The sequence below is a fragment of the Dendrobates tinctorius genome, unplaced genomic scaffold, assembly GCF_039654945.1.
Source record: "Dendrobates tinctorius isolate UK_male_01 unplaced genomic scaffold, ASM3965494v1 ptg000007l, whole genome shotgun sequence".
Lineage (NCBI taxonomy): Eukaryota > Metazoa > Chordata > Amphibia > Anura > Dendrobatidae > Dendrobates > Dendrobates tinctorius.
In genome coordinates this window covers 23,097,490-23,113,200 of record NW_027361675.1, presented here as the reverse complement: position 1 = coordinate 23,113,200, position 15,711 = coordinate 23,097,490, and positions in this window count along the sequence as shown.

Below are 15,711 nucleotides of genomic sequence, written 5' to 3'. Positions count from 1 at the left end.
GGTTGAAAGGCTCGGGACAGGGCATCGGCTTTGGTGTTTCTGTCTCCAGGGCGAAAATGGAGCTCAAAGTCGAAGCGAGCGAAGAACAAAGACCACCTGGCCTGTTGGGGATTAAGTCTCTGAGCGGTCTGCAGGTAAGCCAGGTTCTTGTGGTCCGAGTAAATAACAAACGGGTGGACAGCTCCCTCCAGAAGATGACGCCACTCCTCCAATGCCAACTTGATGGCCAAGAGCTCACGGTCGCCAATCGAGTAATTGCACTCAGATGCGGAGAAGGCTTTGGAAAAGAATCCACAAGGGCGTAGGCTACCAGAAGGGGTTTTTTGGGACAAAACAGCCCCAGCACCTGTCGAAGATGCATCCACTTCCAACACGAAGGGTTTGCTGCTCTCAGGACGAGACAACACTGGAGCCGTGGAAAAAGCCCGTTTTAGTGACTGGAAGGCCTCCTCAGCCTCTGGTGGCCAGGAGTTAGAACTGACCCCCTTACGGGTAAGGGTGGAGATCGGTTTGGAGAGTGACGAGAAGTGCGGAATAAACTGCCTGTAATAGTTGGCGAATCCGAGGAATCGCTGGATAGCCTTTACGCCGACGGGACGGGGCCATTTAAGAATGGCGGACAGTTTCTCGGGATCCATCTGCAGCCCGGCGTCGGAGACGATGTAGCCCAGAAATGGTAATGAGGTCTGCTCGAACAGGCATTTCTCCATCTTGGCATACAAACGATTCTCCCGGAGACCTGAAGAACCAGGCGGACAGTCCTCCTATGAGACGAAAGATCTGAGGAGAAGACAAGGATGTCATCCAAGTACACCACGACACTGGAGTGCAAAAGGTCCTGGAAGATCTCATTAACGAATTCCTCAAACACAGCCGGAGCATTGCACAGACCAAAAGGCATAACCAGGTACTTATAGTGACTGTCACGGGTGTTAAAGGCGGTCTTCCATTCATCGCCGGCCCGGATGCGGATAAAATTGTAAGCTCACCAGAGATCCAACTTGGAGAAGATCCGTGCCCCTCTGAGGCGGTCAAACAGCCCCGGGATGAGTGGAAGGGGGTACCGATTTTTGATAGTGATGTTGTTTAAGCCCCTGTAGTCGATGCATGGGTGCAGCGAACCGTCCTTCTTCTTAACGAAGAAAAAAACGGCTCCTGCCGGAGAGGAAGACTTTCAAATAAAACTTTTGGCGAGATTCTCCTGGACATACTCAGACATAGCTGCGGTCTCTGCGGGAGACAGTGGGTAAATCCTACCCCTAGGAGGGGTGGAATCAGGGATTAACTTGATTGGACAATCGAAAGACCGGTGCGGTGGAAGGATCTCCGCCTCCTTTTTGTTAAAGACGTCCGCATAGGACCAATAGGCCGAAGGAAGCCCCGAGAGTTCTAGAGGTGGGCATGCGGAGACAACAGGATGAATAGAGCTCAGACACCGGCCTTGACACGGGTCACCCCAGCGCAAAACCTCCCCGGACGACAAGTTGAGGACCGGCTGATGAGTCCGTAGCCATGGAAGACCGAGCAGAATAGCGTGAGACAAATCGGGCAACACGTAAAAGGCCACCTTTTCCCGGTGGAGAGCGCCGACTTGCAAAACAACCTCCTCTGTGACCATGGAAATGGGTTCCTGTAGCGGTTTGCTGTCAACGGAGGCAATCCACCTAGCATTCTTTAGAGCAACCATGGGAATCCGATATTTGTCCACCACTTCACGCCGGATGACGTTGCCTGCAGAGCCCGAATCCACGTAGGCCACCTCGGACCTACGCCCCTCCCCTGAAAGCAAAAGAACAGATAACGTGAGGGCTTGAGAGGAATCATCATCACTTAGGAAGGCCTCTCTTACCTGGCCTAGGTGGAAGAGTTTCCCGGTCTCTCAGGGCAAGAACGGATGAAATGCGATGCTCCTCCACACTAAAGACATAGACCCTGCGACCGTCTCTCTCTCTGACGTGTCTCAGCCATCCGGACCCGGTCTACCTGCATGGGCTCAGGAGGAGGAGTGTGGGCAGACCCTGCTGGTCATGGACTAAAGGACCTCAGTGGATGGAGCTGGCCAGGTGGGTCTCCTATCCCTAGCAGACTCCCGCGCGCTCCTGGAACCAGAGGTCTATGCGAGTAGCCAGGGAGATGAGGTCCTCGAGAGTGGAGGGAGTATCCCAACCCGCCAATTCATCCTTTATCCTGCCCAACAGCCCACGCCAAAAGGCTCCCACCAATGCCGCATTATTCCAACCCAATTCAGAAGACAATGTGCGGAACCGGATGGCATACTGACCGACCGTCAGGGCGCCCTGGTGGAGGTTGAAAAGTGACTCGGTAAGAGAGGCTACCCGTCCTGGCTCATCAAATACCTTACGAAAGGTATCCAAAAAGACCTGGATATATAAAACCATGGGATCATCCCTCTCCCAGAGGGGATTGACCCAAGACGGCCTCTCCCTCTAGATGGGACATGATAAAGGCCACCTTGGCCCTATCGGAAGGAAACTGGTGAGGCAGAAGCTCGAAGTGCAGGCTACATTGGTTTAAGAACCCTCTACACTGTTTGGGATCACCACTGTAACGGGGTGGTTTGGCAAGGCAAGGAGAGGGAAACGAAGTGGGACCGGGGGGAGCGACAGAAGCCACAGCGGCGGACTGGAGGGCCACCAAACGGTTGTCTACTTAGGCCATATAGGTCAGAATATGGGACTGGGCATCACGTTGCTGGCCCAGCTCCTGCTGGAGACTGGCCAGTTGGGCAGCATTCCCCGGATCAGCGGCCTGAATAGCTGACAGACGTGACTCCATAGACTTCATTACGGACATGATGCGCCCCTGGTTCTCCCACAAAAAGAGCAACTCCTTTTGAGCGGGAGAAGAAGTACCAGAGGGATCCATGGCCTGATCGTACTGTTAGGGACACGCTAGGCAAGGTGGAAATCCCGGAGTGGACCCTCTTGACCGTGGCACCGAGGGGCCCCGGATGAGCAACCTGGTGGAACCGACCCCTATACAGAGATCGTTAGGAGCAGGTCCAGGGGTTCGAATGCCACGGCAGCCGGAACCAAGAGGGGCGGCTCGGAGTCAACTAGAGGAACAGACCACAGTTAGGCAGGACTGGAGCAGGAACAGGCACGGTTAGGCAAAGCTGGAGTAGGACTGCAGGAACGGACACGGTTAGGCTGGACCGGAGCGGGAACAGACACGGTTGGCAGGACTGGAGTAGGAATGCAGGAACAGACATGGGTAGGCAGGTTCGGAGGCAGGACTGGAGTAGGAATGCAGGAACAGACACGGTTAGGCAGGTTCGGAGGCAGGAACAGACACGGTTAGGCAGGACTGGAGTAGGACTGCAGGAACAGACACGGGTAGGCAGGTTCGGAGGCAGGAACAGACACGGTTAGGCAGGACTGGAGTAGGACTGCAAGGAAGCACAAGGCAGAATGAGATGGAAGCCGTATACGGGGCAAACCACAGGGACCCAGCGTGCTGATATAACATCAATGATCAGGCGCCTCCACTAAGGGAGGGTGGCCTGATATAGGCGAGGATCTGCCCTCATTGGTCCGGCGGTGCTACCGGGTTAGGGCACCGCCGGAGTATAAGATCCAGCATGGAGAGCCAGCGGGCCGGTCAGAGGACGATGACGCCGACGCTGGAGTGAGAGGGGCTGCGGTGCTGGCAGGTAAGTATGAGAGCGTGCGGCAGGGTGCGCGGTGGGGGCCGTGGCTTGGCACGCGGTGGGGGCCGTGGCATGGCGCGCGGTGGGGGCTGTGACAAAAACCTGTTGAAATTGTGGGATTTGAGGTGATTGTCTGAAGTCACCATACTTAGAGAGGATACCTGAGGGTGGATTTCATCTGCATCTGGATCTACCAGTTCAAAGGTGTCTGATTCATCACTGTAAGGCGTTGAACGGTATAAGAATGCAGGGCCCGTAAACCAGGTCGTGTCCTTAAGGTGTCTATATTCAACAGATCTAGTTGCGTGGTCCGCAGGATTGTGGTGTGTGGACACATAGCACTACTGTTTAGGGCAAATGGACCTCCTGATCCTTAGCACCCGATTGCTGACATAAACATAAAGGCGTCGAGTTTCATTGCAAATGTACCCAAGCACTACCTTGCTGTCTGAGTAGAACTCAATGTCCTTGATTTCTAGGTCAATTTCTGTCTAGATAAGTTCAGCTAACTCTACTGCTTGCACAGCCGCACAGAGTTCCAGTCTGGGTATTGTTTGCTCCTGGACTGGTGTTAGTTTTGCCCAGCTCATAACAAGCCTTACATGGCATTGTTCTTTGATGTCAGTAATTTTCAGATATGCTACTGCTGCAATCGCTTTGGTTGAGGCATCGCAGAAGATACAAAGCCTTTGCGTCTTGACTTCTGTTGATGGCACGGAAGTGTATGGTCATGCCACGTAAAGATCTGACAAGGCTTCTAAAGATTTCTTCCATCTTACCCACAAATCTCTCTTTTCCATGGGAAGTGGATCATCCCATTCAAACATCTCTTGGGTGAAGTCTCTCAACATCATTTTACCTTGGATATTTACAGGGGTTACAAATCCTAGAGGATCGTACAGGCTGTTTATCATGGACAGGATGCCTCTACGTGTTAAAGGTTTTTCTTCTTAGTTGATCCGAAAGGTAAATGCATCTCTCTTCAAATCCCAGAGCAAACCAAGGCTCTGTTGCATGGGAAGGGAGTCCATGTCTAAATCCAAGTTGTTTAGATCAGTTGAGTAATCTTGAGAGGGAAAAGCTGCCATCATTTTTTGGCTGTTGGAAGTAATTTTGTGCAGCCTCAAATTGGACAAAGCGAGCATTTCTTGTGTCCTCTTTAGGAGACTGACTGCCGATTCATCTGTGGGTGTGGATTTCAAGCAGTCATCCACATAGAAATCCTTCTCCACAAACGATCTAACATCCGACCCATACTTTGCTTCGCCCTCTCTGGCTGAATGTCTAAGATCATAGATGGTGATAGCAGGGGAAGGGCTGTTCCCGAAGATGTGTACTTTCATCCGATACTCCACGATGTCTTTGTAGGGGTCATTATCGTGGTACCAGAAAGACCTTAAATAGTTTCTATGTTCTTTTTTGACAAGGAAGAAATGAAACATCTGTTGTATGTCAGCCATGAATGCCACTGCATCTTTGCAGAAGCAAAGACTTACTCCTAGAAGTCTGTTGTTGAGGTCTGGGCAAGACAAAAAAGACATTGTTTAGCGAGACGCCTTCATATCTGACGCTTGAGTCAAATACTACTCTTATCTGACCAGGTTTCTTAGGATGATACATGCCAAAAATGGGTAGACACCAACATTCCTCAGAATCTTGAAGTACAGGTGCAATTTCGGCATGGCCATTCTGAAGTATTCTCTCCATGAAGGCAAAGAAGTGTTCTCTCATTTCAGGTGCCTTCTGAAATTTGCGTTTGAGGCAGACAAATCGACCATAGACAGGTTCTCCATTGTTGGGTAAGCGTTGCCTCTGGGGTTTAAATGGAAGAGGGGCCATCCAACTCTTTGACTCATCTCTTACCATCTCTCGATCCATGATGTCCAAAAACAGTCTGTCTTCTATGGACCTTGTTGTCTTCTCTTGTTCTGTGGAAAACTGTGCAATCTATGTGATCTTGGTCGCCATCACATGTGTGGTCTTCACAGGAAGGATCAGCTAACGGACAAGGTAGAGGAGCATTACGTGGCAACACTTTTACCAGGAAGCTACTCTTACATGGCTGGAAGAGAGACAGACGTCCATTTTCAAGAGTATTGGTAAGCATGCTGTCGACTAAGGCCGGCTTGTGTGCTCCTCCTAGGCAGACGTCTCCTATGATGATCCATCCAAGGTCATGCCTCTGTGCGTACGGAGCGTTCCTGGAGCCGTTTATACATTCTCTAACCTTGTGGACTTGTAGTATATCTCTTCCCAGAGGTAGAGCTATTGGAGATCCTGGATCCATCTCAGGTATCAGGTGATCTATACGCTTTAGATGAGGGTGATGTGTTGCCTCCTCCCGTGAAGGTATTTCTGACCTGTTGTCAGGAATCTGATTGCACTCCAGGATGGTCGGTAACGATAGGCAGGTTTGGCCCTCTATGGACTCCACTTTGTATCTGGTTGCTTTTCTCCCCGCCATCTCAATGGTACCTGAACACGTCTTCAGGGTGTTAGGAGAACAACGGCCTACAATGCTGAAGTTGTCAAAGAAGATGGACCTGGCTAGAGACCTCTTACTTTGGTCATCCAGGATTGCATATATCTTGAAGGCTTTGTCCTTGCGGCCTGCAGGATAGACTCAGATAAGGCAAATTTTGTCACAAAGGTAATGAAATAATCTAATCAAATATTGCACAATTGCCCGGTGTAAATATCATAAAAGGTTATAACATACCCATTATGTTAGCAAAAGAAGGTGCCGCTCAGGGGGCGTTGCCCCCTGAGGAAGCAGTTTTACCACGAAATGCGCATTGGGGTCTCCCTGAGCGGCACCTTCTTTTGCTAACATAATGGGTATGTTATAACTTTTTATGATATTTACATCGGGCAATTGTGCAATATTTGATTAGATTATTTCTTTTCTCTATTCATCTTATTACTTGTGGAGTGTTATATCTCCTGCAAACCTATTTATATGAATACTAGAGAGTCTTTACAGCACTTATATGCCTCTTGGTAACATTACCTTTGTGACATACACTGTTTGTATTCACCTATTTTTTGCAATTATTGATTGTGTCGCTCTGGGTTCTCTTTTTGTATCCGTCTATTCATGACACTGGTCTTGTACATCTGTTTTTATACCTGTGTATCTTGTTCTGCTCCTTTGTGTGTCTTTGTACATAATAAAATTATTTTGCATGTAGTTGGACTCCAATCCTCCTCCTTGTATGGGTACGTATTGGGCAGATGATCACACAGCTAACACAATTACAGGAAGTATTCAGTGTGATGCAAACTTCACATGGAATACACAGGTTTCTAATTACATCTGCTGTGCACTGGCTACTATACAGTTAATAACATCTCTGAACAAAACTGCATTGCAAGAAAAGACATTAATCTTACCAGATATGCTTTACCCGGATAACGAACTCAAGTTGGGGAGTTACAGGAGGACAAGTAAACAACGTGCGTCCTATGATATACACAGAAGAAAATGGCATCTCCCCCATCCCAGAATACATTGCTTCAATCCCAAAATGCATCACTCTGTTAAAGACACAGGCTGTAAAGCTATTTAAGACACAGCTATAAATTCAGCCACCACTAGATGGTGCTAACTAAACCAGCACATAACGCAAACACATTTGCCCTATATTTGGAGGGCAGAACAAATAGTAAAAATCCAAGTAGGGTAATACTCCATTATGTCTTGAATTCTTCTTTTTACTTTTTACTCTGATATAGTCCACAGTATTCACTTGCTATTAATATACACCCGGGTTGGAATAACGGTTGGATCTCCAAGTCAGACAATCCCGAGGATTATTTTATTTATTATATATATTTGTATTCATTATTTAGATTATTACTACCTGTATACTGACCGAAGTACTCCTCGGGATTGTCTGACTTGGAGATCCAACCGTAATCCCAACCCGGGTGTATATGAATAGCAAGTGAATAATGTGGACTATATCAGAGTAAAAAGTAAAAAGAAAACTTCAAGACATAATGGAGTATTACCCTCAGGGCTGCCACTAGGAATTTCGGGGCCCCATACTGGCAAAATTTTCGGGGCCCCCTTTAGACTCCGCCCAGGCTCCATCCAGCCCCGCCTCCACCATGCGAACTGTCCACAGTCCCACCGCTCTCTCTTGGATAAACTCCACTTCTCACCTATCACACATTAACAGTTCCCATCACCAGGTCACACATATAGCCAGCAGCTTTTGCTTTGGCCAAAAGATTGTTTTAAGTCGCCACCATAACAGGGTAGACACTTTTGGCCAGGCCCTACTCTACTGTAACCTATTAAATATTTGTTAAAATATGCAATACAATTTAGGTATATTTTTATTTATTTTTCAATTTTTTAAAATGACCAATAATATCACATACAAGGAACAAATACCACCGCACCATGTCCAGACCACAACTTACCACCACATACAAGGAACAAATACCGCTACACCATGTCCAGACCACATATTACCACCACATAGTGACCTATAATAAGACATACAAGGAACAAATACCGCCATACCATGACCAGACCACATATTACTACCATAGTGACCGAATAATATCACATACAACGAACAAATACCACCGCACCATGAACAGACCGCAAATTACCACCACAAAGTGACCAAATAATAGAATATACAAGGGACAAATACCACTGCACCACGCCCAGACCACATATTACCACCACATGGAGACTGAATACTACAATACTGACATTAATTAAAAAAACATAATACTATGACCATAAGAGACATTATACACACAAGATCTGTACTTAGTATGCAGTGTCTGTGTACAGGTAATATAGTGATCAATGACATTATACACAGGAGCTCTGTATATAATGTACAGGTAACACAGTGATCACCGGTGACATTATACACAGGACCTCTGTACATAGTGTCAGTGTACAGGTAACACACTAACTCACCAGTGATGTCTCTAGGTGAAGTCCTTCATCTTTGTTTTTCATCTTTCATCCAGCACAGATAGCCATCACGTCTTCCAGCCAGGACTTGTCTCTGCAGGAAATAACACAGTTATCTAGAGCTCCGCTTGCAGAACACATTACTTATTTTTTCCCAACTTCTACATTACACCACATGAAGAAAAAAAGGCGACATAGTATCACTCTACACAGTAACAGGACCGCCCCCCCATTTACAACAGTATCCTCAAGAAATTAAAATACATCACTGCAGTAATAATATCCCTTAATTAGCCCCTATGGTAATAATATCCCCCATCCTGACTCCCGTGTGTCTCATTTTTGGCTTCAGCCATATGTTCTCCCATCCCACCCTCATCAGTATCCATTCTGCCCCATATGATCTCCCTCCTGACCAATCTGTCTAAATCGTATCCATCCTGCCCCATGACCCTGCTCCATCTATCTCCAATCATGCCCCGTGTCTCACATTCTGCCCCCTCCTGTGTCTCACTGTCACATTCTGCCCCCTCCTGTGTCTCACTGTCACATTCTGCCCCCTCCTGTGTCTCACTGTCACATTCTGCCCCCTCCTGTGTCTCACTGTCACATTCTGCCCCCTCCTGTGTCTCACTGTCACATTCTGCCCCCTCCTGTGTCTCACTGTCACATTCTGCCCCCATGTCCAGCATTCTGCCCCAGTGTCTTGCATTCTACCCCCAGCGTCCACCATTCTGCCCCCAGCGTCCAGCATTCTGCCTCAGTCTCCAGCATTCTGCCCCAGTTTCGAGCATTCTGCCCCATGTCCAGAATTCTGCCCCAGCGTCCAGCATTCTTCTGCCCCATGTCCAGCATTCTGCCCCGTCTCACAGTCTGCCCTCATATCCAGCATTCTGCCACCAGCGTCCAGCATTCTGTCCCCAGCGTCCAGCATTCTGCCCCATGTCCATTCTGCCCCCAGTGTCCAGCATTATGCCCCATGTCCAGCATTCTGCCCCCAGTGTCCAGCATTCTGCCCCATGTCCATTCTGCCCCCAGTGTCCAGCATTCTGCCCCATGTCCAGCATTCTGCCCCATGTCCAGCATTCTGCCCCAGCGTCCAGCATTCTGCCCCATGTCCATTCTGCCCCCAGCATTCTGCCCCATGTTCAGCATTCTGCCCCCAGCGTCCAGCATTCTGCTCCCAGCATTCTGCCCCTAGCGTCCAGCATTCTGCCCCTAGCGTCCAGCATTCTGCCCCAGCGTCCAGCATTCTGCCCCCAGCGTCCAGCATTCTGCCCCCAGCATTCTGCCCCCAGCGTCCAACATTCTGCCCCCAGAATTTTGCCCCCAGCGTCCAGCATTCTGCCCCCAGAATTCTGCCCCCAGCGTCCAGCATTCTGCCCCCAGCATTCTGCCCCCAGCGTCCAGCATTCTGCCCCCAGCATCCAGCATTCTGCCCCCAGCATTCTGCCCCAGCGTCCAGCATTCTGCCCCATGTCCATTCTGCCCCCAGCATTCCTGCCCCATGTCCAGCATTCTGCCCCCAGCATTCTGCCCCCAGCGTCCAGCATTCTGCCCCCCGCATTCTGCCCCCAGCGTCCAGCATTCTGCCTCCAGCATTCTGCCCCCAGCGTCCAGCATTCTGCCCCCAGCATTCTGCCCCCAGCGTCCAGCATTCTGCCCCCAGCGTCCAGCATTCTGCCCCCAGCATCCAGCATTCTGCCCCCAGCATTCAGCCCCCAGCGTCCAGCATTCTGCCCCCAGAATTCTGCCCCCAGCGTCCAGCATTCTGCCCCAGCGTCCAGCATTCTGCCCCATGTCCATTCTGCCCCCAGCATTCCTGCCCCATGTCCAGCATTCTGCCCCCAGCGTCCAGCATTCTGCCCCCAGCATTCTGCCCCCAGCATCCAGCATTCTGCCCCCAGCATTCTGCCCCCAGCATCCAGCATTCTGCCCCTAGCATTCTGCCCCCAGCGTCCAGCATTCTGCCCCCAGCATTCTGCCCCCAGCATCCAGCATTCTGCCTCCAGCATTCTGCCCCCAGCATCCAGCATTCTGCCCCCAGCGTCCAGCATTCTGCCCCAGGCCCCCTGGATAGCCGCTCTCAAAAAAAAAAAAAAAAAATTCTTCTTACCTTGTTATCTGGCTGTGCTCCAGCGGTGAGGCTCCCTCCCTCTCCTAGTCCCACGTGGCACACTGAATGAGGAAGTGGAGGAGCAGAGCAGTGTGTGACGTCAGGTGAGGGCGGAGCTGTGGCTGGACCATTGTGAAGGGGGGGATTTCGGCGCTGGCTGGACCATGGTGCGGGGGGGGCCTGCCCGAGGGGCCCGGGGGGCCCGGCAGGCGCCGAGTCTGAATTTAAAATAAGGCTGCAGAAGCCTGTATAAAATGTAGGGGGGCCCCAGCGCAGATCGGGCTGCCAGCATGGTCGGGCCCCCCCTAATCACCGGGCCCCATACACATGTAAGGCCTGTCATGCCCTGATGGCGGCCCTGATTACCCTACTTGGATTTTTACTATGATTGCTGCTATTTTTGCACATTTATCTTATTATCATTTTTTGTTAATATTTTATCACATGTGTCACCTTGTTTTTCATTGTCATTATTAAATTTTTACTTGCACTGTGAACTTGTCTTTTTCTTTTCATTTATACGTTTATCTCACATTTTCTCATCACCACCTTTTAGTCTATTTTATATTATTCTTGTGTCACATACACTGTGCACTTGCGTTTTATTCCTTTCACTCCTTATTCTACACCTATATATTAAAATATATATTTTTTATATATTAAGTAAGATATACTGTATATATCATTCATAGTTAGGGTGTATTTGCACAATTAATTATTTATCATCATTTACACTATATATCTTTTATTGTCACTTGGGTTATTTATGGCTTATTTTATTTATAATTATATATTTATGTATTATAATGAAAGAAGAAAGCCGGATGGCACTCACCATTGTCATGTAGCAATTACTTTATTTCTTAAAATAAGGCATAGGCATCGGCATAGGAGCAATGTATAAAAGGCGGACAACAGCCGTTTCGCGCACGATGCGCTTCAACAGGTCCTATGCTCAGACTGCGGGAAACATCTATTTAAACCACATGTGTAGGTAAAAACTCCACCCCTTCACCTGAGCGTGTCTTATGACCCTTCTATCCCAGAAAAATAAAACAACAAAAAATAATAAGAAATAAAAAATATTAACAAATATCCATGCACTGCAAACACCGCATCATAATTAAAATGACAGAGACCTTGCAGATGTGGTTAATAGGGGTTCTTTGTTTGCCAGTAAACGAAGCACTAATCTTCGAGATTTATTGGTTAAGAATAGATACCAGAGTAAACGAAATAATTGGTTGGAACTCAGTACCCCAAAAGAGAACTATACGTGTAAGAATTGTCCCTGGTGCCCTTTTAAATTAAGTGGGAAAACTGTGAAAATTGGATCTATACTTCACGAAGTTACTGAATTTATTTCATGTAAAACTGCCTTTGTAGTCTATGCTCTGTTTTGTCCGTGCGGCTTTGTTTACATCGGAAAAACGATTCGACCCCTTTATGTTTGATTCAGGGAACACTTTAATTCCATTAATACACGAAAAGGCATCCCTAGACTCATAGAACATATGAGAAAATTTCATGGGGGGAATGCGGAGGCATTGCGGTTTACTGGTATTGAACGGGTTTTTGTACCGCAGCATGGAGGGAATCATAGCAAACGTCTCCTACAAGTAGAAGCCAAATGGATCCTTCGTACAAAAGCCACAGGTCTGTTAGGTCTAAATGAAAAGATAGACATGTCCATTTTCCTTTAAGCAGTTATAATCGTATGGTTTTAATTATGATGCGGTGTTTGCAGTGCATGGATATTTGTTAATATTTATTTCTTATTATTTTTTGCGCTTTTTATAGCCGTGCGGGACCTTCCAGATCTCCAAGATGGACCAATGAGATCTTGAACAGGACCTGGGCACATGACTCCCGATTTCCAATGGGAGATTGTCTCGTGAGCATGCCCAGAAGGAGCACAGAGGAACTGGAGCGGTCTGCTGCAAAGTAATCTTCTCTGCAGTAGATGGACAGCAGGAGATCGCAGAATGTGAGGCTCTGGATTCCTGCAGAGCAGACGCAGAAACCTGACGCCTGACACTTTTTGACAGTTAGAGTGATCAATGAGTGGAACAGGCTGCCACAAGAGGTGGTGAGTTCTCCTTCAATAGAAGTCTTCAAACAGAGGCTGGACAGACATCTGTCTGGGATGATTTAGTGACTCCTGCTTTGAGCAGGGGGTTGGACCAGATGGCCCAGGAGGTCCCTTCCAACTCTACGATTCTATGATTCTATTCTATGATTCTATATGTTGTCTATTCCATTTGCACAACAGCATGTGAAATTGATTGTCAAACAGTGTTGCCTCCTAAGTGGACAGTTTGATTTCACAGAAGTTTGATTTACTTGGAGTTATATTCTGTTGTTTAAGTGTTCCCTTTATTTTTTTGAGCAGTGTATATTTCTCTGTTGTGGGTTGAGTTCACATTTCATCATTGTCAATTTTGAACTCTTTCGGGACGTTTCTACATGCCATGCACTCATTCAGGCTGGAGCGCATGCGCCGTCTGGAGACCGGGATTCCTCCACCGCCGGCGTCTCTATGTGTCTAATGCATCGGGTTAGCTGATCCCTATGTAATTGGCCACATGACGCCGTGCGTCGCAGGTCCTCCCGGCTTTCTCCCAATCATGCATGCGCCACTGTAGATTTAATTTTGAATTTTTAATATTAGTCCCGGTTATATTTTATCTATTTTTCTGTGTTTTATGAATTTTTATGTCATATGTGTGGTGTACCTTTTTATAGCACTTTTTTGCTGCCAATACTTCCAATAAAGGCATTTTTTAATCAATCAAATTTCCCTGTCTGTATATTTATCTATTTATTTATTTATATATAGATGCATTTTATTTCCCAGTTTTTTCTTGAACCATCTCCCAGTTTTTAGGTTTTTCAGACAAATGTCTGTCCAGTCATTGTTTTAAGGGCTCATGGAAAGAGAATTCACCACTTCTGGTGGCAGCCTGTTCCACTCATTGATCACCCGTCTCACGGTCAAAAAGTTTTCTCTAATATCTAAACTGTATCTTCTCTCTTTCAGCTTCATTCCATTGCTTGTTGTGTTATCATGGGCAAATGAGAAGAATAATGAACCCTCTACGCGGTGACATCCCTTCAGTTATTTCTAGACAGCTATTAAGTCTCCTTTTAGCCTTCTTTTGTGCAGTCTATACATTCATAGTTCCTTTAACCGTTCCTCGTAGGACATACTTTATAGTCCGCTTACCATCCTAGTAGCTCTTCTCTGAACTTGCTCCAGTTTTTCAATGTCTTTTCTAAAATGTGGTGCACAGAAATGGACACAGTATTCCAGATGAGGCCTGACCAAGGAGGAGTAGAAGGGGATAATTATTTCACATGATTTAGACTCTATGCTTCTCTTAATACATCCTAGAACTATGCATTTTTGCTGCTGCATCACATTGTTGTGACTCATGTGCAGTATGTGATTTATTAGTATACACAAGTCATTTCGACATGTGCTGTTGCTTAGTTCTATTCCTCCCATTCTATAGATGTCATTTTCATTTTTCTTGCCCACGTGTAGAATCTTGAATTTCTCCCTGTTAAATACCATTCAGTTAGTCGCTGCCCATTGTTCAAGCTTACCTAGAGCCTTCTGTATTCTTTCTGTCTTCACTAGTGTTAACCATCCCTCCTAACTTTGTATCTCCTGCAAATTTGTCAGTTCCCTTATCTAGATCATTTATAAAAATGTTGAACAACACCGGGGTCAGGACAGAGCCTAGTGGTACCCCAATTGGATGTGCAACCATTTATTACCACTCTTTGAGTGTGATCACTGAGCCAGCTATGAATTCATGTAACCGTAGCCTTGTCAATCCCATACTTGGACATTTTTTCAATAAGGATAGTATGAGATACTTTATCAATTGCTTTTCTGAAGTCAAGATATACTATATCTACTGCATATCCCTGATCCACTGAGTCAGTGATTCCATCATAGAAGGGAATTAGATTAGTCTGGCATGACTTGTTTGCTACAGACCCATGCTGGCTCTGGTTATTTACTGTATTCTTATCAAAGTGTTTACATACATGCTGCTTAACCCCTTAATGACCACTAATACAACTTAAGTCTGACCTGTGATATAAGAAAATAGAAACCCCCTGCGTGTGACAATTCAGCAGCTATCAGCTGGCTGCTATAGCTGACAACTTGCTGCATCAGCGACGGTCAGTGTTGGCACCGACCATGGCCAGTTGACCCCTTAAATACTGCTGTAAACAGTGACTACAGCATCTATATGATTCACAGAGTGTGGGGGCTCCCTCTTTAACCACATCATCACTCTGAGATCTTGATCATGTGACCCTGGTGTTTGCAATGGCAATTCATGGCCTAATAACAGCCTTAAAGTCTTTCACCTATAGAGGCCTGTTCAGAAGTTAGAAACATTTAGGTGGTAAAAATACATTTTTTCATCCCTGTAATTTCACTTTTCATTAATTCCTGAAAAGCACCTGAAAGGTTAATAAATTACGTGAAGGCAATTTTGAACTTGTTGAGGGGCGCTGTTTTTAAAATGGTATCATTTTTGGGGGATTCCAATATATTGGACCCCCAAAGTCTCTTCACAATTGAATTGGTCCCTGAAAAAACAAGTTTTGTAAATTTCCTTGAAAAAAATGGAAAAATTACTGCTAGATTTTTAAACGTTCTAGAATGTTAACAAAATAAAATTTTTTTTACAAATGATGCTGATGTAAAACAGACATGAGGGAAATGTTATTTATTAATGTTTTTGTGAGGTATGACCACCTGGATTAAAGGGATAATCATTCAAAGTTTGAAAATTGCTATTTTTTAATATTTTTGTCAAAAATATTTTTATAAATAAACAAAATATATCAACCTAAGTTTACCATTATCATAAGGTATAATGTGTCACGAAAAAACTATATCCAAGTCAATGGGATATGTTGAAGCGTTCCAGAGTTATTACCACATAAAGAGAC